This window comes from Hypanus sabinus, chromosome 7 (genome assembly GCF_030144855.1).
Source record: "Hypanus sabinus isolate sHypSab1 chromosome 7, sHypSab1.hap1, whole genome shotgun sequence".
NCBI lineage: Eukaryota > Metazoa > Chordata > Chondrichthyes > Myliobatiformes > Dasyatidae > Hypanus > Hypanus sabinus.
This window is the reverse complement of record NC_082712.1, coordinates 145,650,506-145,673,362: the sequence shown is the minus strand read 5'-3', so window position 1 is coordinate 145,673,362 and position 22,857 is coordinate 145,650,506. Positions and strand designations below refer to the sequence as shown.

General features: G+C 40.8%; 1 protein-coding gene across 4 annotated transcripts in view; it reads left to right on the top strand.

The window, feature by feature from the left end:
- Nucleotides 1-13,139: 13,139 nt before the first annotated feature.
- Nucleotides 13,140-22,857, top strand: part of wu:fa25f02 (uncharacterized) — a 76,362-nt gene continuing 66,644 nt past the window's right edge. The window contains exon 1 of one of the 4 annotated variants that reach the window (XM_059975887.1): nucleotides 13,140-13,472. The gene's annotated coding sequence lies outside the window, so the exon portion shown is untranslated. Of the gene's footprint in view, nucleotides 13,473-19,684; nucleotides 19,743-22,857 lie in introns of those variants that run through there. The other 3 variants (XM_059975891.1, XM_059975888.1, XM_059975892.1) reach the window with 3 other exon arrangements.

Below are 22,857 nucleotides of genomic sequence, written 5' to 3'. Positions count from 1 at the left end.
GGTTGTAGACCGCAGGACAGAGTGGACTTGGAATGGGGTCGTGAGTTGATGACGCCTGGGGGAGATTGATGGAGAATTAATGGATGGGAAACTGTGAGCTCTGACGTGCACATCATGCTGTTTCATTAAAATGGGCCCTTTTTCTTTTTATTTTCTTTACTAACCCTATAGTCAAATTAAGAATTATAAAGCTCAATTGCTGTAATTGCATGTGGTGTACTGTCTGATATTCCGTGCTACTGATTTGTAACAGGGTAACATTTCACGCAGCCTTCACACAAAAGAGATTTCACAAGTTTGGCGGGGCTGGAGACGGTCTTCTCCTCGACCAACACTGCCAGCTGAACCTGTGGGTTACACATGCAAACTTAGTTTTTACTTTTTGTGAGGTGCACGCATAAGATGTGATGGTATGATGACATATGCCAGTCATGTACTTCACATATAACCATAATGACATGTAAACAATGAATGCTTAATCAAACAATACTGTATGTTTACAATATTACTCAAATATTACTGAAATATTAAATACACAGCACTCCTCTCTGCTTAGCTATAAACTCCAACTCAATATAGAATTCATCTCAACTTATATACTGTACACATAGGTCAAGTACTTTATAGGCATCCACAGTGAGGTTAATTTTAAATTGTCCCATTCGGGCATCAAGATTCAATCACTGTTTAGGCTTTCTTACCCTTGTGTTATAATGTTTTTCCTGACAAGGGAGGTCACTCTGCTTGGCAGGTGAGGCTTGTGGCTGTGAAACAATCTCAGGTTCTGGGGCCTTCTCCGTGGCGATTGTAGGAGTCGACTCTGGGACTGCAAGAAGTGGTTCTGACAGCTCTGGACATCTTTCTTCTCAGACAATTGGCTCTGGTCTCCTCAACTGATTGATGTGTTGTCTCCGGGTGACATCAGATGTAGTCTCCACTGTGTAGGGGTTTGGTCCAGTTCTGTCCTTAATCTTTCCAAGTACCCACTTTTGATCACCTCCATCATCCTTTGCCAGAACTTCTTGAACAGAAGTGAAACATCAAATCTCCTGTTTAAGAAGCCCTCAGTATGTGTCAGCTGTATGTCCTGCATACTCTTTCTGCAACTGTGTTTGAGGAGATCCGAGCATGATTGCAAGGGATGACCCAGGAACAGCATAGCGGGTGAATTGTGAGTTGTGGAGTGTACTGTATTGCTATATGCATGGAGTTTCTGATTCAGTGTCTGCAAACTTTGCTCACGTTGTGCTTTTTAGACTCTGGACGAACCTTTCCACCAAGCCATTTATATATGGATGGTACGGTGCAGATGTAATTCATCATTCTCCATTCACTTTCAGGAATGACCAAAATTACTCTACAGAAAACTGTGTTCCATTGTCACTGACTAAGTGTTCTGGAATGTAAGACTTTGAGACAAGGCTTTTCAACACATCAACAGTGTGCAGGGCTGTAGTGGAGGTTATTGGGAGCACTTCTGGCCAATTTGTAGCCACATTCAATACTACTAAGAAATTTCTGTTCATGAATAGTCCAGCAAAATCCACGTGAATCCTCTGCCAGGGCAATGCAGGGCATTCCCAGGGATGGGGAGATGCAGCTCTTGGAATCTTCTGGATGTGCTGGCCTCCTGAACAGCACATGGCAAGCTGCTCGATCTGCTGATCTATCGTTTCCTAGGCCATGAAGCTTCAAGCCAACATTTTCATTTTGACCACACCTAGGTGAGCAGAATCTCGCTCTTCCAAGCAGAATCTCAGCTCAGCTTGGATGGTACAATCCCCATATAAGGCAAAATCTGTCAAAGGCAAGTTCATCTCAGCATTAGGAAATAGGGAAACTGGGATTCCTGCTGCACATTCCAGCCACTTTGAATTGCCATGTACACCTGCAACAATGTGGGCTCTTTTCTGGTATCCCTTTGGATCATCTCTACTATAATAGGGAGAATTTTGGTCTGCATTAGGAAGAGTACGTCAAGAAGAATGCACTCTTTTGTAAATTTTTCAGGTTTTTTTTCTCCAAGAGTAAACAGACAATCAATCAGCACTTTCATGATTAGTCGCTCTCTTGAATTCGATATTGTCCTTGCATCCTCCAAGAAACAGAGCCCATCTCTGCATTCATGCTGCTACTTTTGGTGCAACAGCCTTCTGTAAATTGAAAATGGATATTAGTGGTTGATGATCAGTAATGAGGGTAAACTCTCTCCCATGCAAGTACTGTTTGAAACATTTTACACTCCAAACCAGACTCACGGGCTCTCTGTCAATCAGTGCATAATTTTTCTCTGCAGCAAAAAAGGAACGTGATGCAAAGACCAGAGGGTGTTCACTTCCATCACTCATAACATGTGACATGACTGCTCCTACATTATACCATAACAATGTGTCACAGGCAAGCTTCACTGGACAACGTAGATTATAATGTGTGAGTACAGTGTCAGATATCAACATTTCCTTTATCTTTTGGAAAGCCACTTCCCACTGCTTTTTCTGTTACCATTTCTTCCTGATCTACAGTACTGAGTTCAAGCAGTAGAGCACTGTCTCGCCAGGTTTAGCAGGAATCTGTTATAGTAAGTGAAACATCCAAAAAAGGACCACAACTGTGACATGTCCTTTGGCCTTGGGGCAGCCACCACTGGTTGAATTTTCTCAGCACACTTGAGTAATTCTTGTGCATCAATGGTATGACCACAGTAAGTGATGCCTGGTTTAAAGAACACACATTTGTTGCATTGTGCTCTGAGCCCATAATCTTCTAATCTTTTTAACATTGACTCAGAATCATTTATATACAGGTATATATTCAATTAAATTAAATAAGCAGTGCAAATGAATAAGTGAAATAGTTTTCATGGGTTCAATGTCTATTCAAAAATCTGAGGGGAACAAGCTGTGCCTGAATCATTGAGTGTTTGCCTTTGGGCTCCCGTACCTCCTCCCAGATGACAGCAATGAGAAAAGGGCATGTCCTGGATGATGGGTGTCCTTAATGATGGATGCTGCCTTTTTGAGATATCACTCCTTGAAGATGGCCTGGATCCTTGGGAGGCTGGTGCTTATGATAGAGCAGACTGAGTTTGCAACTTTCTGCAGCTTGTTTTGATTCTGCACAGGCACCCCCTCAGCCCAATACCATATGGTGAAGCAGCCAGTTAGAATGCTCTCCGTGGTACATCTGGTGACGTACAAAATGTCCTCAACTCCGAATTAAATATAGCCGCTGCCATGCCTTCTTATAAACTGCATTGATATGTTGGGCTGAGGATAGACTCTCAGAGATGTTGGCACCCAGGAACTTGAAATTGCTCACTCTTTCTACTTCTGATCCCTTGATGAGGACTGGTGTGTAACTCGTCTTAAACTTTCTGAAGTCCACAATGAGTCCTTTGGTCTTATTAATGTTGAGTGCAAGGTTGCTGCTGCAACTCCACTCATCTAGCTGATATAACTCTCTCCTGTATGCCTTGTCATCACCATCTGAAATTCTGCCAACAATAGTGTCTTCAGCAAATTTATAGATGACGTTGTGTATTTAATATTTCAGTTATATTTGAGTAATTTTGTATATATATTGGTTGATTAAGCTTTTCTGTTTGTTTAAATAATTCATTGTGGATTATATGTATAAATAAGTGATTTGCATATGTCATCACATGTGTCTCGCTTAAAGATGAAGTTACACCTGCATTTCAAGCTTCCCATGTCTTCCTTTGTATTAATTTAATGTTTTGAAGTTACAAAACAGAACAGTGGTGACGAGGTATTTTTAAAATGAGCTCAAGACTGCTATCAACCTGTTCAAGTGCAGCAAAACATTCAAATTTTAAAAATTGAGTGAGGAATGGTGGTGATAGAGGTGTATAAGATGATGAGGGGCATTGAGCGAGTGGATAGTCAGTCTTTTTCCCAGGGCTGAGATGGCTGCCACAAGTGGGCACATGTTTAAGGTGCTTGGTAGTAGGTACAAAGAAGATGTCAGGGGTAAGTTTTTTATGCAGAGAGTGGTGAATGCGTGGAATGGGTTGCCGGCAACAATGGTGGAGGCAGATATAACAGGGTCTTTTAAGAGACTTTTAGATAGGTACATGGAGCTTAGTAAAATTGAGGGCTATGGGTAACCCTAGTAATTTCCAAGGTAGGAACATGTTCGGCACAACTTTGTGGGCTGAAGGGCCTATATTGTGCTGCAGGCTTTCTATGTTTCTATGTATACCCAGCATGTGGAGAAGATAGAGTTTCAAGCAAAAAAGCAGAGCAGCACGTGTTCTTCTAAAAGGAATGGTTTTAAAATAAAATCAGAAATCAGAAGAATTCACAGGGTATTTGAGAGTGAGTCACGGGTGACAATAGTCATTTAAAAAAAGAGCAGCAAAGGCTGACTATGTCAGAGAGATTGATGAGTTTGATTAAACCACTGAACTATTGGAACATTATTCTGAAGCAAATGAAATAGGCACTGAGTACCAATTTTGCTCAGTGTACAGTATTGGGTCTAAATGCATATAGTTTGCTTAGACACTTGACTGCTTCAAACAAACCAGCCGAAATGAGCATTGGCGACATTGTGAAATTAAATCAGAAACACTTAGAACTAAAGTCATTGCTGATTTCAGAATGCTTTAGGTTTCATAAGCAGATTCCAAAAAAAGGGAAGTCCTCTTTAGCATAATTGGCTGAATTGAAGAAATTGTCTGAGCATTGTTAGTTCCGTAATGGGCTTAATGATACACTAGGAGATCATTCAGTTTGTGAAATGTGACAAGAAAGCATTCAAAAACAGCTCTTAACTGAAGCACAACTTACAACTCACAACTTAGAAAAGCAGTTGAAATAACTGTATCAATGGAAACAGAGGACAGAGAAAAAATTGAGTTGCAGTCAGGAATGAAGGTTAATGTGAACAAAATTGCAAAATGCAAACAAAGGTTTGTCTGGCTGAAAAAATTAAGTTACCCTTTTGGTAGTGGCTCACATACACCAGACCAATAGAAGTTTAAAGGTGAAACTTGCAGAAAATGGAACACTTGCAAGGAGCATGTTGGACTGACAAAAATAAATGGACTGAACAGGGAAATGAAAAAGATATAAATTGAAGTTGTGATTTGAAAAAGAGCACACATCTGCATGATTTTGGTGAAAAATCTGATAAAGAGAGTGGCATAACGCTGAGTAGCCTTCAGGTTTACAATGTGAAAACTAACAATAGACAAGCAATATGGCTTACACCAAAAGTGAATGGTAAATTAATTACAGTGGAATTGGACACTGGCTCAGCTGTTTCAGCCATTCCACAAAATGAGTTTGAATGACATTTCAAAGATATTGAACTGAAGTTGGCAGATAGCCAATGAAGAACTTATGCTGGAGAAAAGATAACTCCTGTGGGAATGACATTCATCACAGTGAAATACAACAACCAGCAAGCCACATTGGGCTTGTATGTTTCAAAAAACAGGAGGGCTAGCACTGTGGGGCCATGAGTGGCTAAGACAACTACAACATGATTGGAGATCCATCCACCATTTGAATGCCACAGCTCCTGCAATAGTGTCAACTGAAAGTGAATGAAGAAAGGTACTTGATGATGCCACAGCAATATTCTGATAACATTGGAAAACTCAAAAATATGAAGGGTAAAAATCATACTAAATGAAAATGACACACCCAGGTTTTGCAAAGCCTGTCCAGTCCCTTATACCATCCATAATAAAGTAGTCAGTGAGCTAGAACACATGGAGGTAAAAGGAATTCTTTCCAAGTTTTAGAGGAGCCTATGGGCAAAGCTAGTCATCTCAATAGTCAAGAAGAATGGGTCTGTCAAGATCTGTTGGGATTTTAATGTCACCATCAACCCAATTCTGATAATATATCTATACCCTCTGCCCAGGTTGATGGAGAGTCCTCAGTAAATGCATTCTGTACACATGCACATTCACACATACCCTGTGACTACATTATGGGGTGCATCATATTTGATTCCTGTGTAGTCTTAATTTAAAGGAAAGGAAAAACAATAAATGCTAGGCCAACAGGGCCATTCACTAAAATTCTCAAACTGAAAATTAAATGTCAACACTGTGGTGGAAGCAATAACTAAGTACCAAATGAATACCGCTCCTTTGCAGTGCCTGTCAAAATGGTTGTCTTCTTTCTCAGACACGGACATCGTTAAGAAAGGAGTGTAAACATTGCTGTGCTTTTGGTCAAGTTTCAACAAGACTTGAATGAAAAGAAAGGAGTTAAAACCACCATAATGAAACAATAATTTGCTGGAAGGTGCATGTTCACACTACAATCACCAAACCTGTTTCATGGCCTGCCTATGCAGTCGCCTAGACCTTGCAGCAGGGTTCATGTTTGCAACATAAATTATTGGAAGGTATTCTGAGGGACCAGATATTTAAGTAATTGTATAGGCAAGTCCTGATTAGGGACAGTCAACATGGCTTTGTGTGTGACAGGTTGTTTCTAACCAATTGTAGAGGCTTTTTTTGAGTAGGTTACCAGGAGGGTGATGAAGGAAAGGTAGTGGATGTTGTCTACATTGACTTTAGCAAGACACTTGACAAAGTCCTGCATGTGGTCTTGGTCCAAAAATTTCAGCCACTTGGCATTCATTATGAAATAGAAAACTGGATTCAATATTGGCTTAGTGGGAGAAGCCAGGGAATGATAATAGTTGGTTGCCTCTCTGAATGGAGGCCTGTTGCTAGTGGTGTGCCACAGGAAGCCGTGGTGGGTCATTTTTGGTTGTCATCTGTATTAATGATAATGTGGTAAACTGGATCAGCAAATTTGGCTTCAAGATTAGGAGCATAGTGGACATTGAGGAAGGCTACTTAAGCTTGCAGCAGAATCTGGAGCAGCAGAAAAAATAGGCTGAAAAACGGCAGCTGGAATTTAATGCAGACAAGTGTGAGGTGTTCCAGTAGGGAGGACAAACCAGGGGAGGACATACACAGTGAATGTTAGGGCATTGAGGAGTGCAGTAGAACGAAAGGATATGGGAAAACAGATCCATAATTCCTTGAAAGTGGTGTCACTAATAGGTAAGGTCTTAAAGAGAGTTTTAGGCACATCGGCTTTCATAAATCAGAGCACTGAGTACAGGAGTTGGGATGTTATGTGGAAGATGTATAAGAACATCTAGCAGCTATTGAACTGTATTCCCTAGAATTCAGGAGAATGAGGGGGGGATCTCATAGAAACATGCCGAATGTTAAAAGGCCTGAACAGATTAGATTATTTCCCTTGGTAGGGGATTCTAGGACAAAAGGCCTTGACTTCAGGATTGAAGGACATGCTTTTAAAACTGAGATGCAGAGAAATTACTTCAGTCAGTGGGTGATAAATCTGTGGAATTTGTTGCCACAAGCGGCTGTAGAGGCCGTCACTGGGTGTATTTAAGGCAGAGTTAGATAGATTCTTGATTAGCCAAGGTGTCAAAGGGTATGGAGCGAAAGCAGGGGAGTGGGGATGACTGGAAGAATTGGATCAGCCCATGATTGAATGGCAGATCAGTCTCGATGGGCTGAATGGCCAACTTCTGCTCCTATATCTTATGGACTTACGGAAGTCGGTGAGGCCAAATTTGCAGATCCTAGTCAGTTTGGATTAGCAATAACATCTCCTCAAAAATCTTCGCCACAAAGCTGAGTGCTTAGCCTCCTCCTCTACTCACTTCACACTTTTGACTGTGTGGCTAAGCACAGCTCCAATGCCATATTTAAATTTTCCAATGCCACCACTTCATAGGCCAAATCAAAGGTGATGATGAATCAGCAAGTTGGAGGGAGACTGAAAATCTGGCTGATTGTGACACAACAATAACGACCCCTTATTCAGTGTCAGCAAGACCAAGGAGCTGATCGTTACTTCAGGAGGAGGTTGAGGCTGAGTTCCTCCAGAATTCCATGAGCCAGTCCTTATCGGGGGATCAGAGGTGGACAGGTCCAGCAACTTTAAATTCCTTGATGTTATCATTTCAGAGGACTCGTCCTTGGTCCAGCATACAAGTGCATTTATGAAGAAAGTACAGCAAAGCCTCTACTTCCTTAGAAATGTGCAAAGATTGGACACAATTTCTAAAACTTTGACATTTTTCTCCAGATGTTTGGTGGAGATTATATTGACTGGCTGCAACTCAGCCCGGTATGGAAACACCAATGTCCTTGAATGGATAATCCTACAAAAAGTAGTGGTTACGGCCCAGTCCATTGCGAGTAAAGCCCTCATATCCATTGAGCATATCCACATGGGGTGTTATCTCAGGAAAGCAGTATCCTTTATCAGGGACTTCCACCACCCAGGCCATGCTCTCTTCTCATGACTGCCATCAAGAAGAAGGTACAAGAGCCTCAGGACTCTCATCACCAGGTTCAGGAACAGTTATTAGTATCAGGCTCATGAATCAGAGGGGATAACTTCAATCAACTTCACTTTTCCCATCTCTGAACTGCTCCCACAACCTATTGACTCACTTTCAAGGACTCTTCATCTCTTGATCTTGATATTTATTGCTTTTGTAGTATTATTTATTTATTTTTGTTCTTTGTTTTTGTGTTTGCACAGTTTGTTGTCTTCTAAGTACTAATTGTCCACCGTGTTGGTGCAGTCTTTCATTGATGCTCTTATGGTTATTAGATTTCTGAAATACGCTCACAAGAAAATGAATGCCAAGTTTGTATATGGTGACATAGATGCATTTTGATAACAAATTTACTTTGAACTTTGAGTAATGTGTGCAGTTTTGGTTCCCTATCCATAGGACAGCTATCAACAAAATTGAAAGAGTGCAGAGAAAATTTATAAGGAGCTGAATTATAGTGAAAGGTTCAATAGCTTAGGACCTTTTTCTCTGGAGAGTAGGAGAATGAGAAGATATTTGATAGAGGTACACCAAATGATGAGGGGTATATATACGATGAACGCAAGCAGACTCTTTCCACTGAGGTTGGGTGAGCCTAGAACAAGAGGTCATATGTTAAGGGTGCAAGGTGAAATATTTAAGGGGAACCTGAGGAGGAACATTTTCACTCAGAGTTGTGTGAGTGTGGACAAGTTGCCAGCGGAGGTAGTAGATGTCACTTCAATTTCCACATTTTAAAGCAGTTTGGATAACCACATGGATGGGAGGCTATGGTCCAGGTGTGGATTGATGGAATAGGCAGAATAGCAGTTTGGTACAGACTAGATGGGCTGAAGGGCCTGTTTCTGTACTGCAGTGCTCTATGACTCTATAACAGTGTAAAAAGAGCAAAGCAGCAAGGGTGGAAAACAAGCATCATACCATGAAACTACTGTCAGCAGAATCACATATACTTTACAAATGCAAAAGCAATGACGTGGCAGTGCACAAATGCACTATAAATTATACAATTGTACCATTCAGAATTACCAGTACAACTTTCAGGGTGCAATTGTGTAGTGAATGCTAGATGTACAGTTTGAGGGCCTGCTGGACATTTTAGTTAAGGGAACTGCCTCTCAACTCTGAACTTCATTTCCTATCCAATAACCATTAAACCTTAATATATAGGAACAGAATTAGGCCATTTGGCCCATCAAGTCTGCTCCACCATTTCATCACGGCCAATCCAATTTTCCTCTCAACCCCAAGCTCCTGCCTTCTCGCCATAAACCTTTGTAACTAATCAAGAATCTATCAACGTCTATCTTAAATATACTCAATGACATGGCCTCCGCAGCTGCTGGAGGCGATGAATTCCACAGTTTCACCACTCTTGCTAAAGAAATTCCTCCTCAGCTGTTCTAAATTGATGTCTCTCTATTCTGAGTCTGTGACCTCTGGTCGTAGACTGACCCACAACAGGAAACATCCTCTCCGCATCCACTCTGTCAAAGCCTTTCAACATTCATATGGTTTCATTGAGATTCCCTTTCATTTTTCTGAATTCCAGTGAGTACAGGCATCAAATGCTCCTCACATGATAAGCCTTTGAAACCCTGAATCATTTTTGTGAACCTCCTTTGAATCCTCTCCAATGTCAGACAGACAGACATACTTTATTTATCCCGAGGGAAAATGGGTTTTGTTACAGCCACACCAACCAAGAATAGTGTAGAAATATAGCAATATAAAACCATAAATAATAAAATAATAATAAGTTAATTATGCCAAGTGGAAATAAGTCCAGGACCAGCCTATTGGCACAGGGTGTCTGACACTCCGAGGGAGGAGTTGTAAAGTTTGATGGCCACAGGCAGGAATGACTTCCTATGACGCTCATCTCGATAGAATGAGTCTCTGGCTGAATGTACTCCTGTGCCTAACCAGTACATTATGGAGTGGATGGGAGTCATTGTCCAAGATGGCATGCAACTTGGACAGCATCCTCTTTTCAGACACCACCGTCAGGGAGTCCATTTCCACCCCTACAACATCACTGGCCTTAAGAATGAGTTTGTTGATTCTGTTGGTGTCTGCTACCCTCAGCCTGCTGTCCCAGCACACAGCAGCAAACATGATAGCACTGGCCACCACAGCCTCATAGAACATCCTCAGCATCTACGAGTCTGTGGTGGCCAGTGCTCTCATGTTTGCTGCTGTGTGCTTTCTAAGATAAGGGGCCCAAAACTGCTCACAATACTCTAAGTGAGGCCTCGGCAGTGCCTTATAAAGCCTCAACATTACACACAAGAGCAAATCTACAGATGTTCGAAAGCCAAGCAGCACACAAAAAGTGCTGGAGGCACTCAGCAGGCCGGGCAGCATCTATGGAAAAGAGTACAGTCGTTATTTCAGGCGGAGACCTTTCCAGTCCTGATGAAGGGTCTTGGCCTGAAACATCAACTATACTCTTTTCCATTGATGCTGCCTGGCCTGCTGAGTTCCTCCAGCATTTTGTGTGCGTTGCTCAACATTACATACTTGCTTTTATATTCTAGTCCTCTCTAAGTTAATGAAAACATTGCATTTGCCTTCCTTACCACCAGCTTAACCTGTGAAGTAACCTTTAGGAATTCCTGCACAAGGACTCCCAAGTCCCTTTGCACCTCAGATTTTTGAACGTTCTCTCCAATTAGAAAATAGTCTATGCTTTTATTTATTCTACCAAAGTGCATAGCTATATGCTTCCTGACACTGTATTCCATCTGCTACTTTGTTGTCCATAAACAGTCCCAATCACCACATAATCCTGTGTCTTCTCCTTCCTCTGATTCTCAGTCCTTACTATTGAGCTTTGATCATTTCATCCTGCTTTGAAAACCTTCCTCTCCAATTTAACCTCTTTCCATTGCAAATCTGCCATCCCCAAATCCTTAGCTCTCTGACTTCGCCCCTCTTTCCTCTTCCTCCACCTATCCCACATCATAATCCTCCAATCTCCTGTCTCCCTTCCTATTTTTTCATTATCTCTTAACAATGACTTCTCGTCACTCCATTTCAGAGACCCCTGCTCTTGATCTACAGTCCTCTCTCTCCACTCTGATCCCCTGTTCTCTTATCCCTTAGTCTCCTACTTCTTTCCTGATTTCTAGACAAGCTTCTAATTTGTTCTCCTAGCCAAAGTTCACTCATTTTTCCCTCCTTTGATCATCCTTCCATGCTCTTCACACAGGAACTCCTTCCCTCTGTGATCTCGTTTCACTCATCCTTCCAGTCCTCTGTTCCTCTGCATACCTAAGAATTCCTTTCCCCTTCACAGTCCCACCCACTGTTCAATCACCTGTGATCATCTGACCTCATTCTTCCTTCTGATATAATGAACTGTGTGCCCACTGTCTCTTCAACCCTGCCTCCTCCGGTCTCTGTGCATGCTGCAATTGACACTGCAGACTTCTGTACATTCAGAGTTCATGCCCAACTTGATATAAAGACTTGCAGAACATGTATGCATATGTAGAAAAATGATTATGTGTCATGCCAGCCGGAATAGATGGCTCCCCAGGGCCAGTGTGCAATTGATGTTGTGAACTGGGTACCTTATTTGCCCAGGATAACAGTAACTCTTTTTGGGCACAATCCTTGGAATAAACAGAACATGGTCTGCCCACCATATCCATGATAAGCATGACTAGAATGAAAAGGCTGCATGAAACGGTGAGGTTGAAAGAATGGCTATGTACAGAGAGAGGAGAGCTTTTCTGGATTGTCATATTAGGAAAGACTACGAGGGCTGTGAATTCAGAGAGAATTCATCAGTTGCAGTAGGTGCAGGTTGAAATCTCTGGGGATTTGAGTTGCTTGGCGAGGAAGTATTATTGAATAGTGTTCTGAAGCAAAGCTACATCATACATGCTTTCTAGGTTTTGAAATATGGTTTATTGTTCTAGTAAGTCATTGGATGCCAAACCTTGAACAATGGCAAATTCTAGTTTCCGTTCATAATTTCAAAGGCAAGGAATTGTTCCCTTTTAATTGCACCTATTTAATAAATATGTTATTATCACATTTCATGCTGTAACACAGAGGCACAGTGGTTAGTGCTGCTCTAACAGCTCCATGACCCAGACTCCACCCCGACCGTTTTACCTGCCTATGTGGAGTTTGCATGTTCTCTCTGGTGCTCCACTTTCCTTCCACATCCCAAGGACATGCTGGTAAATTAGCTAGCTACTGTAAATTGGCTTAGTGTAGGCGTGTGGCAGCACAGTCCAGGGCTTTATTGATAGGTGTCCGAGGAAGTATAGGTGACAGGGAAAAGAAGTGAATTGGATTTAGAGGGATGGGGGATTGGAAGAAATTCTAGCCAGCATTGAACTGATCAACTAAATAACCCCCTCCCGTATTAGTAGAAAGTATAAAAGTGAAGATAATTGTAAAATTCGCAATCTTCGAAGTAACTACCAGAAATATTTTAGTTATTAACATAAATTGTGAATCACATTGTTAAAATGCACCAGTGAAAATTGAATGCTTATGAATGGATTTGTTAATTAATTTGCTCGATGCCGATTTTCCCCAGCTGATTAGAGCAGATGAAGCAGTTCAGTCTAAAGAACAGCATCCTTCACAAGAGCCAGTCTAAAGCTCTTGCTTGAAATGTTGATGGCCTGATTAAAAGCATACCAAGAGAAATCGAGCGCTGTCAAATAGCTACACACGCGTCCATCTAAAGACGTGCTGCAAATGTTCGTGTACGTAATTATCACGGGTTACAAGTAAAATCGCCGTGAAAGGGAGAGTGAGGCTGAGGGTTCGACGGTTCTTTGCATTTAATTCCAATGCAGAAAGCCTCTTCCTACGGGATGCTTTGTTCAGTTCCGCCGACGCTCCGGCACTGGGTTGTCACAGATCCTCGGTGTGTTGGCATGTGATGACGTTGCAAGCTCGGGCTGCAGAAGTGAAAGCTTCCTCAAACGCCGCATCTCGGCTCATAGTCCACACTCAGCGGCGGGGCAGTGCTCTGGGGCTCTCTCTTCTCCTGAGTGGCGACAGGAGAGGCTGCTGAATGAAATGCAGCTCAGCCTAACCCGAAGACTTTAATTTTCGTCAGCATGGTAAGTTAGAGGGCAAAAGTTGAGACTCCTGAGTTGTGTTCTGGCCTAGTGCAAGAATTAAATTGAAGGAATCACGAGAGGATTTTAAAGTGTGGAGTTACAACCTCATTGAATCGGAAGAAAGGCCTCTATTGAAATTCTGCCTATACTTCAGGATGCCTATGACATGGTGTAATCATTCAGACCTCATCTCATTCAGTAACTCCAATGGTTTATGTGTATGATCTAATTTAAGAAAACGAATCCCTTTTTTTAACAGCTTGCAATGTATCCCATCTCTGTAAGGACTGCTATAAAAGTAGAAAAGCTGGATACTGTCAGCAAGTCAGGCAGCGTATTCCATCTTATACAAAGAAATGTTTTCGGTCTGGGATCCCACATCAGAACCCTGAATCTGCTGAAGGACCCTGGCCCCAAAATGTTTTCTACCTGGGCCCCTGCTGGTGTTTTCCCGCATTTTCTGTTGTTATTGGAATCTGTATATATGCGCAAAGGTGATGCATGTAGGGGTTTATGGTATGAAGAAGTTGTATTTGCTGAGTGTCCCAACCCAACTAATCCCGGTACAAATTAGGTGGATAATTTCGCTACCTGAAGTAATGTGCAACTGAGCACTTTTGCTTTATATAAGCAAATTCCACCATACAAATGCATGGTTATGCAGCCGGTTGCCAGGTTCAAATCAACATATAATCTAAGTGAAAAGTAGAACCGTTTCGAGCCCCCCCCCCCCCAATTTCTTAATGCTGTGTTCTTATTCAAGTAAATCCTTGTAATTTGCATCAAATTGGTGTGAACTGCTGCAGAATTTCAATGATCTTGGAATTGATAGTACAGTACTTTATATGGGTGTATGTAGCCACTAAGCAGGTATTGAGATGAACTGTATCAGCAGTGTCAAAAGTGAGACCTTCTCAATGAAAGCATGGATGCTGAATGGCAGGAATAAGCTACTATGCAGTGTTCAATTCTTGGAGTACATTGTACAGTTATTGATGTTGCAATAAGTGAATTGACTGTTTGGATCAGTACCCCACTCCATACCCACACTAATTATTAACCTAAGTGACTTGCCTATTTTCTTCCTTTTGGTGAACAGAATAAAATCCCTATCAATTCTTCATATAGCACTTTGAACTTGTAGTTTATTTTGATGTCTTGGGGGTCTTCAATGGAGTTAGAGTTATGGATAAGTATTTCAAAATATTCTTTTCACTAGAATGCGTCTTTTTCCTTCTGTGACTTTTTTTCAGAATTGAAGGAATGTTCCAGAGAGTCTGGGACGATAATTCAGGCATGACGTTTTAAACAATGGTTATTATTGATTTTTGAGTTGGTCAGGAAGTCTCATTTATCCATTTCATTCGAGCAGGGTTTCTTTGCTGATTTCCATATGCATTTACTTTTCACCATGATTCCTTCTGTTAAAAACATTTGTGACTTTGGTTTTATTTTCATTCTTTGGCTTAAGGTTGCCAAGACCAGCCAGCAGCTTAACCAGAATTTGAATCTATGATTTTTATGAACTTTGGTGATATTCAAGCTTTTTAGTTAACAAACTGTAGTATAATATCTCTTTCACTTCATAAGCTATACTGCTAAGATGCTTTTCTGGTTCAACCTGTCATATTGGTTGCCACTTACTTTTCTGAAGCAGTGTTGCTATTTTAGGATTTCCTAGAGCCAATGTGCTGACTGGCAAATTGATGTCACTATTTCATTCCTAAGTGGTAACATAACTTATCAATGTTAGCCTCAACATTGACACAGTCTCGGGTCCTCTACTACAATGAGAGGCCACTTTCAAGTTTGACCAGCAACACCTGATATTCCGTTTGGGTGGTCTTCAACCTGACAGCATGTACATTGATTTCTCCAGCTTCCTGTAATTTCTCCCTTCTCCTTTTCTCACTTTCCATTCCCCACTCTGGCTCCCCCTTGCCCCTTCTCTTCTCCTCACCTCTCTCTGCTGCTCCTCCTTCCCTTTCTCCCAAGGTCCGTTCTCCTCTCCTATCAGATACTTCCTCCTTCACCTACCACCTCCATGCTTTTCACTTCATTCTCCCTCCCTCCAGTCACCTCCCTTTCCCTTCCTGACGAAGGGTCTCGGCCTGAAACGTCGACAGTGCTTCTCCTTATAGATGCTGCCTGGCCTGCTGTGTTCCACCAGCATTTTGTGTGTGTTGTTGTTTGAATTTCCAGCATCTGCACATTTCCTCATGTTTTCCCTTTCCCCTCACCTGGTTTCACTGAACACCTTTCAATCTGTACTCCTTCCCTTCCCATCGGCCTTTTTCTGACCGTCCCCCTTCCTTTCCAGTCCAGATGAAGATCTTGGCCCGAAATGTCGGCTCTTTATTTCTGTCCATAGATGCTGCCTGACCTGAGTTTCAACCAACATTTTGTGAGTGTAAGTCTGGATTTCTAGCATCTGCAGAATCTCTTGTGTTATTGATACAATTGTACCTCTTGGAGAATTTGACAGAATCATCTCATTACAGAAGCGATGGCTGTTAAGTGGTAGTTTTCAAAATGACACATGCATTTTAAAAAAATTGTATTTAGAATCATCAAAGCTTGAAATAGTGATGCTGCACTGGACAGTTTTTCCATGTTTTCCATCTCCTTCATCACTTGTTTGCTGTTGTGAATCTCTGACTTGTTGAAATTGATGTAATTATATGTATATCTAAAGATTCAACTACTTGCAGTTTAATACAATGCAAACTTGTAGTATTTATTTGTTGCATGCAAAAGAACCCTGGAGTTTACATTTGAAAATGAACAGAACACTGTGTGATTTTGTAACCCATCACACTCCATATCTGAACATCCCTAATATCTTGGCAAACAAGTAAATGATGAACCATAGAAACTGTTCCTGTATTTCTAGATCATCATTAAAGTAATTTATTTCCTTCTAAGGAGTAAGAAATTAAGCTGTGTTTCCTTCCTCATCTTACTGTCTGTAATAAGGATAGATTATTGAAGTTTATGGAGACCCACTGCTTATAAACTTGCAGAACACCATACCTCACCTTTCTGCATTGAAGATTATGGAGACCCATTATGCCCTTCATTTCTTTCAAAATGTAAGGTATTGTGTTGTAGAAATTGAGGCAAAAAGCTCTTTTTTTGGTGCCACACATCTGAATTTGTTTGTTACAGAGTGGAATGAGATTTCAAACATTTTTGGGTTGACTCTTGCCATTTTGGAATTTAGCAGAACTCTTCAATTCAGAAATTTGCCTTGTACAATGCCAGTTACATATCTGATAGTCAGCCGTGCATGGGACATTTTACATGGTTTAAAAGGGGCCTATTTGAGCTGCTTCAAGCCTGATGCAAGTGACCAGATTCAGACCCCATCATGGGTCTACTGACATCACTGTGATTTCTTGGACTTCAGTTTCCTTCCCAGCTGCTAATTACAATTTCTTGATAATTCCTGATCTTCAGTATCCAGGTATCCTCCACTCTGTGCTAGATTGGGCCCGTGACCATTAGTCTTCCCGCTGGGCTTTCCTCCTCACCTCCACACCTTTAATATTTGCATTTGAAGGATGGTGCAAAAATGCAAGAATAGCATCTGGTATCTTAAGCCGTAGTTTACAGAAATTTATGATACAGGCTCACAATAAAAATATTTGTGCAATGATACCAGTGTCCTTTTAATGATGCAAATTAATTTCCTGCTTTAAATTCTAGGATGAGAGAAACTAGCTCACTTTGCGCTACTTACCTGTGTTTCCAAGGAGGATTATTTTCCAAATGCAATTTCTACAAATATTCAGTTTTCAGTATTTAGCTTTTGCAATAATTAGTCGAACAAGAGGTTTTTTTGTTATTTCTGCTACATCCACCTAATTATTACTTCCACTTTAAAGAACCACAATAATCTTTCTGAGATATGTTGGTGGTCTTTGTTTAATAGAAGTCGTATCTCCTGTCTGTGAAATATATAATTAGTTGGCACCAAATTTGGAAATGCAATAAAGGAAGAAAACAATTCAGTCAACATTGCATGTAATTATTTAGTCTATTTGCCTCCATGGCATTTCTTTACAGAACAATTCAAATGTTACTATTCCCTGCTCTTTTTTTTTCACAGTGGATTTGCAAAAGACAATTTGTATGAGACATAGCAATACAGCAGCAGAACAAGTGCAGGAACATTATTTGCATCATTTTAATTATATTAATGTTACTGTAGGGATATGTCCTTCAGCAGTGACGAGGGAGGAGCAAAACGTGAGGCCATACTTCATTGAATTGCTGCAGTTTGACAACTTGTCAAAGTTCTAGGGTTTTTGCAATGGAGTATTTCTCAGTTAAATAAACGTCAAGTAAAGTAAAACACACGAAAGTTGTGGGGGTTAAGTAACGATGAAATCCCACATGTACCCAATGAAATAAGCAAACATAAAATCAGCACACAGGAGCTGTCCACTTCACATTCTTGCCAATGAGGTATTAAGTAAATCAAAGTCCTATGTTTAAGGTGATTGTGATTAAATACTTCTAAAACTGAAACATCATGAACCCAGATCTTAAGGTTTCATCACCATAACATGTTACAAGAGTGAAGAGAACTTGAAAGGAAACCTTGCATTTAATTAAAGTGTTTCACATTTTTGTGGCATCCAGTGTGCTTTACAGCTGATGAAGTGTCAGGTAGTCATGATTGTAATGTAGTAAATGTAGCAGCTAGTTTAGTGGCCAGATAATTTTTGTTTGCATTGTAGATTTTGGGGAGTAAATATTGATTGGGGATAACTCCTACTTCTTTGTTTAAAATGGTATCATTAAACATTTTACATTTGCCTGAGTGGTGGTGGCAGATCTGATTTCAAGAGGTAGCATCTCTTCTTCAGTAGCACCTCTTCAGCACTGCCCTGGAGTGGGAATTGAACCCCAACTCTCCTGATGATAAGAGTGCTAGCAACCGAGCTGCAGCTGACATACTCAGTATTATATCTGGAATGGATAAAGTTGACAGACTTCAAGAGAAAGATACAGCTTGACAAGTGGTTTTGAAGGCTCAGTTGAATTCTGCTCTGAAATTTCTTCAGATTGATCTTATTCCTCTTGATATGCTGAAGGTGTGTTCCTGCTTCCGGATGTACATGATAATGTCAGTGCCTGCCTGTCATCACGATCTGTGAGGAATCAATATTTTCAGGATCAAGTCTTCAAAAATTCAATATACTTCAACAAAACATGAAATGTGTTGGAATTTCAACGGTGTTTCTGTTTTAAAAACATTCAATGACAATTATCTTAAACCTAGACTTGTTTATGCTTATTGATACCTCATTGGCAGGGATGTGGCGTGGACGTTCCAAACAGATCTTCATAGTAATATTTCCACATTCAAACAGTGTGCTGGCTTGTAAATACTGTGCTGACTGCATTCAGCTCATTAAGTCCAAAATTGAGGGGTGAAGTTCAGAGAATAAAACTTGACCTTGGACAAGATGGGAAAAACATTAAGGAGACCGTTCAGTCTAGCAAGTCTATGACGGCTCAGGGAGCCATTTCATTAATCCCACCCAACCCGTTTATTTCCCTGTGATCCGTTCTCTCTGATAATGCCCATCAACCCTTCTGATTATCCTTTCCATATTGTGGTAAGGCCAAATGAATAACTTATAGTTATCGTTTGTCCTCTGCTATTGTGACAACAATGATACACTTAAAGAAGTAGCATGTGAAATTTGTTTGGGATATACATCTTAAGTTGGATGTACAGTAGATTCCGGTTAATTGGGATCAGTATACTGTGGCCCAATTAAGTGGCTCACCCAATTAGCCGAAGTTTCATGGAAATACAGTGGATTCTGGTTAATTTGGCCATTGGTTAATTTGGCCATCAGTTAATCATTGGACAACTCTTAAAGAACAAAAACTAATTGAGAAAATAGCTGTGATTTCCTTTATTTATGATGCTCAATAGGGGCAGGATACTGTTGCCGAATATGTTCTAACTAGCATCATTTACGTTCACTTTGTATGGCTGTTAGACACTACACTAGGCTTAAACAGTTCTTATATAGTGTCAGTTGCTTGTGTTTGTGTTCAAAAATCAGTTATTTTTCTCACTAATGGTTGGCGAATAATAAACAGTAAGACAATTCAGAACTTGTTTGCTCACTGCAGTTTCAAACTTTCAGGCTTGGAGATGCCTGAAACAGCTGGGAGTGAAAATGAAATGTTCCAAATGAAACGTTCCACTGTTCCAACAGATTTGGAACTAAGAAGAATTTGAAGGTATTGACAATCATCTTGAATGTTTCAAAGAAAATGAAGAGTTGGAGGATGCAATTGTCTAAAGCATTGTGTGAAGACAGTCCATTATCCGCAATAAGTACTGTTCTTGCATATTGCCTGTTTCGATACTGGCGTTTAGGGTAACAGTGAAGGTCCTCCATATCTAGTGGTGTTCAGGACTTCATCATATCAGTAGCTTCCCCTCGGTTTTCACTACTGTCAGTCAGGCAAGTCCCAGGTGGAGAGTCAGAAATACCATTGCACTCAGATGTAGAACGATTCTTCATTGCTGTTTTAGTAACCATTTTGTTCGGCCAGTCAGGGTCCTGAGCTGGAGGACTGGTGGATCACTCTTAATCTGGCCTCTGCTGTTTTAGCTGTTTGGTATTGGTGACCCTACCAAAAGCCAAAGCATAAAGCCCTGACTCCAGCCAATGTAGCTCTCCAAGTCATTGTGGTGCACAGGACTCCAAACCACAACAAGGTTGTGGTCCTCTTGGAGACTAATTTTATTCATTTACAGTCAGTCAATCAAAAGAACATGTCAGTGTATACTGGATCAACTTCTCAGTCAATAACTATTAGGAACTAATACACAGTTTTATAATGCTGTAGTATTCTATTTTCTGTATTTCATTTAAATACATAATTTGTTGCTCAGTATTTTTTTATCCCTTTTTTAAACTATTTCAATGAAACTTCAGCTAATTGGGGTTGCCACTTAATTGAGTCTAAATATTGGTCCAGATGTGTCCCAATTAACTGGAATCCACAGTAGTTTAAAAAAAAAGCAACATTATGTCCCAAATAAAGGAAGGGAATTCCAGCTATTTTATCAATTAGTTTTTGTTCATTAAGAGTTATCCTAATTAAGTGGCTGCCTCGATTTAAATAATGCCACATTTAACTGGAATCCACTGCATTTATGGAACAGTGTGCTTAGCCCTTTACTCTGCTTGCTTTATTCCTGTGACTGTGGCTAAGTACAGGTCCGATGTCATACCACTGTTGGTCAAATCGAAGGTGGGGGCGAATCAGCATACAGGAGGGAGATTGAAAATCTGGTTGAACGATACCAAAATAAAATTCCCTCACTCAACATCAGCAAATCCAAACATTATTGGCCACAGAAGGAAGAGACTAGGGGTTCATGTGCAAGAACTTATCGGGGAATCAAGGGTGGAGAGAGTAATTTTAAATTCCTTGGCATTTTCATATAAAGGGTCTGTCCTGGGCCCAAAACATAAGTGCCATCACAAAGAAGGCATGACAGTGCCTCAACTTTCTTAGCAATTTGTGTAGATTCGGCATGTCATGTAAAACTTGGACAAACTTCTAGAGGTACACAGTGGGGAGTATCCTGATTGGTTGCAACACAGCTGGCATGGAAACACCTATGCTCGGATACAGAAATATCTAAAGAAAGTGATGGTTACAGCCCAGTCCATCACAGGCAAATTCTCCACACTATTGTGCACACGTACACAGAGCACTGCCACAAGAAAGCAACATCCATCAGTAAGGATCCCCACCATCCAGACTATGCTGTCTTCTCACTCCTGCCATCTGGAGGTACAGGAGCCTTGTGTCCTACACTAGCAGGTTCAGGAACAACTATCCGGCTCCTGAACCAGTATGGCCAACTTCAATCACCACAGCTCTGAACTGATTCTACATCCTACAGACTCACTTTCCAGGACACAATTTATGTCCTCGAAGGTTCAAAGGTCCAATTTAATGTCAGAGAAATGTATACACTATACATCCTGAAATGCTTTTTCTTCGCAAACATCCACAAAATAAGGGAAGTGCCCCAAAGAATGAACGACAGATAAACACAAGAACCCCAAAGTCCCCCCCAAGCTCCCCACCTTCCTGCGCGTAAGCGGCAGCGGGCAACAATCCCCCTCCCCCCACCAGTGAAAACAAAACATCGGCACCATTATAAAGCACCCAAGTGTGAGCAAAGCAATAGCAAAGACACCGACGTGCAGTTACTCCAAAGACTTCTCTTTTTCACCTGGCATTCGACATACCGCAGATTCTCTCTCTCCCCCTAATATTTATTTTTTATTTAACAATTTGTCATCTTTTGCATATTAGTTTGTCAGTGTTTATGTTTAGTTTTTCATAGTACTATTGTATTTCTTTATTTTTCTGTAAATCCCTGCGACAATGAATCTCAAGTTAGTACATGGTAACACATATATACCTTGATAATACATTCTTGACATTGATAAATATAAATTGATTTCACTAGCGGTGAAATTATTAAATTCCATTTTGAGGCACAAATCAAATTTTCAATTTTGGGAATTGAAGGTTAATGAAGGGCAGTCAGCATGGACGCTAATAAAGGAAATCGATGAGGAAGGTGTCTTAGATACGAAATATCACAAGGCTTTGTGCTCAGTTCCTCTTGCTCTGTTTGAAAGATTTAGACTTAAACATTGGAGGTGTGATAAAGATTCTTGGAAATGAAACAAGAATGGTTTACAGGAAGTTGGATTGTTTTAGACTACGGGACGATACAAATGTCTAGTTGGAAAGGAAAGTGAAGAGCTGCAACAAGGTAAGGAACATGCGGGGGGAGAAAAGGGGCAATTTGGAGAAAGGTGGAGAAGCCGAGTGACCTTGTGGCATAGTCACAGCTGAAATATTTTTCTGTATTAGCCAAGGCATAGATTACAACAGCAGGGAGACATTGCTAAAACTACCCACTGGTTAGGCCACAGCTTGAGGATTGTATATATTAGTGACTGCATTCCACAGAAAATGTGATTATACTGGAAAGGGTGCGGAGGAAAATTTAGAGTACACTGTTAGTACCAGAGACATTTCTGGTTGTGAGGAATGATTGGGTACTCTGGGCTTATTTTCACACCACCTGCAAAGTCTGAGGGGTTTTTAATTGAGGGGCCTAAATGGAGGAAACGGTATGGACCTTCTCTCATCTGCTGGCTTTTAAAACCAGGAGCTATAGGTTTAAAGAAGGGGGATGAGAAATTATTTTCATCTGGACGGCAGTGGGGAATGGGAACACATTGCTTTAACGTCTGGTAATAGGCAGAAGCCCTTAATACATTTTAAAATGCCATGAATGTGTACTGCATGA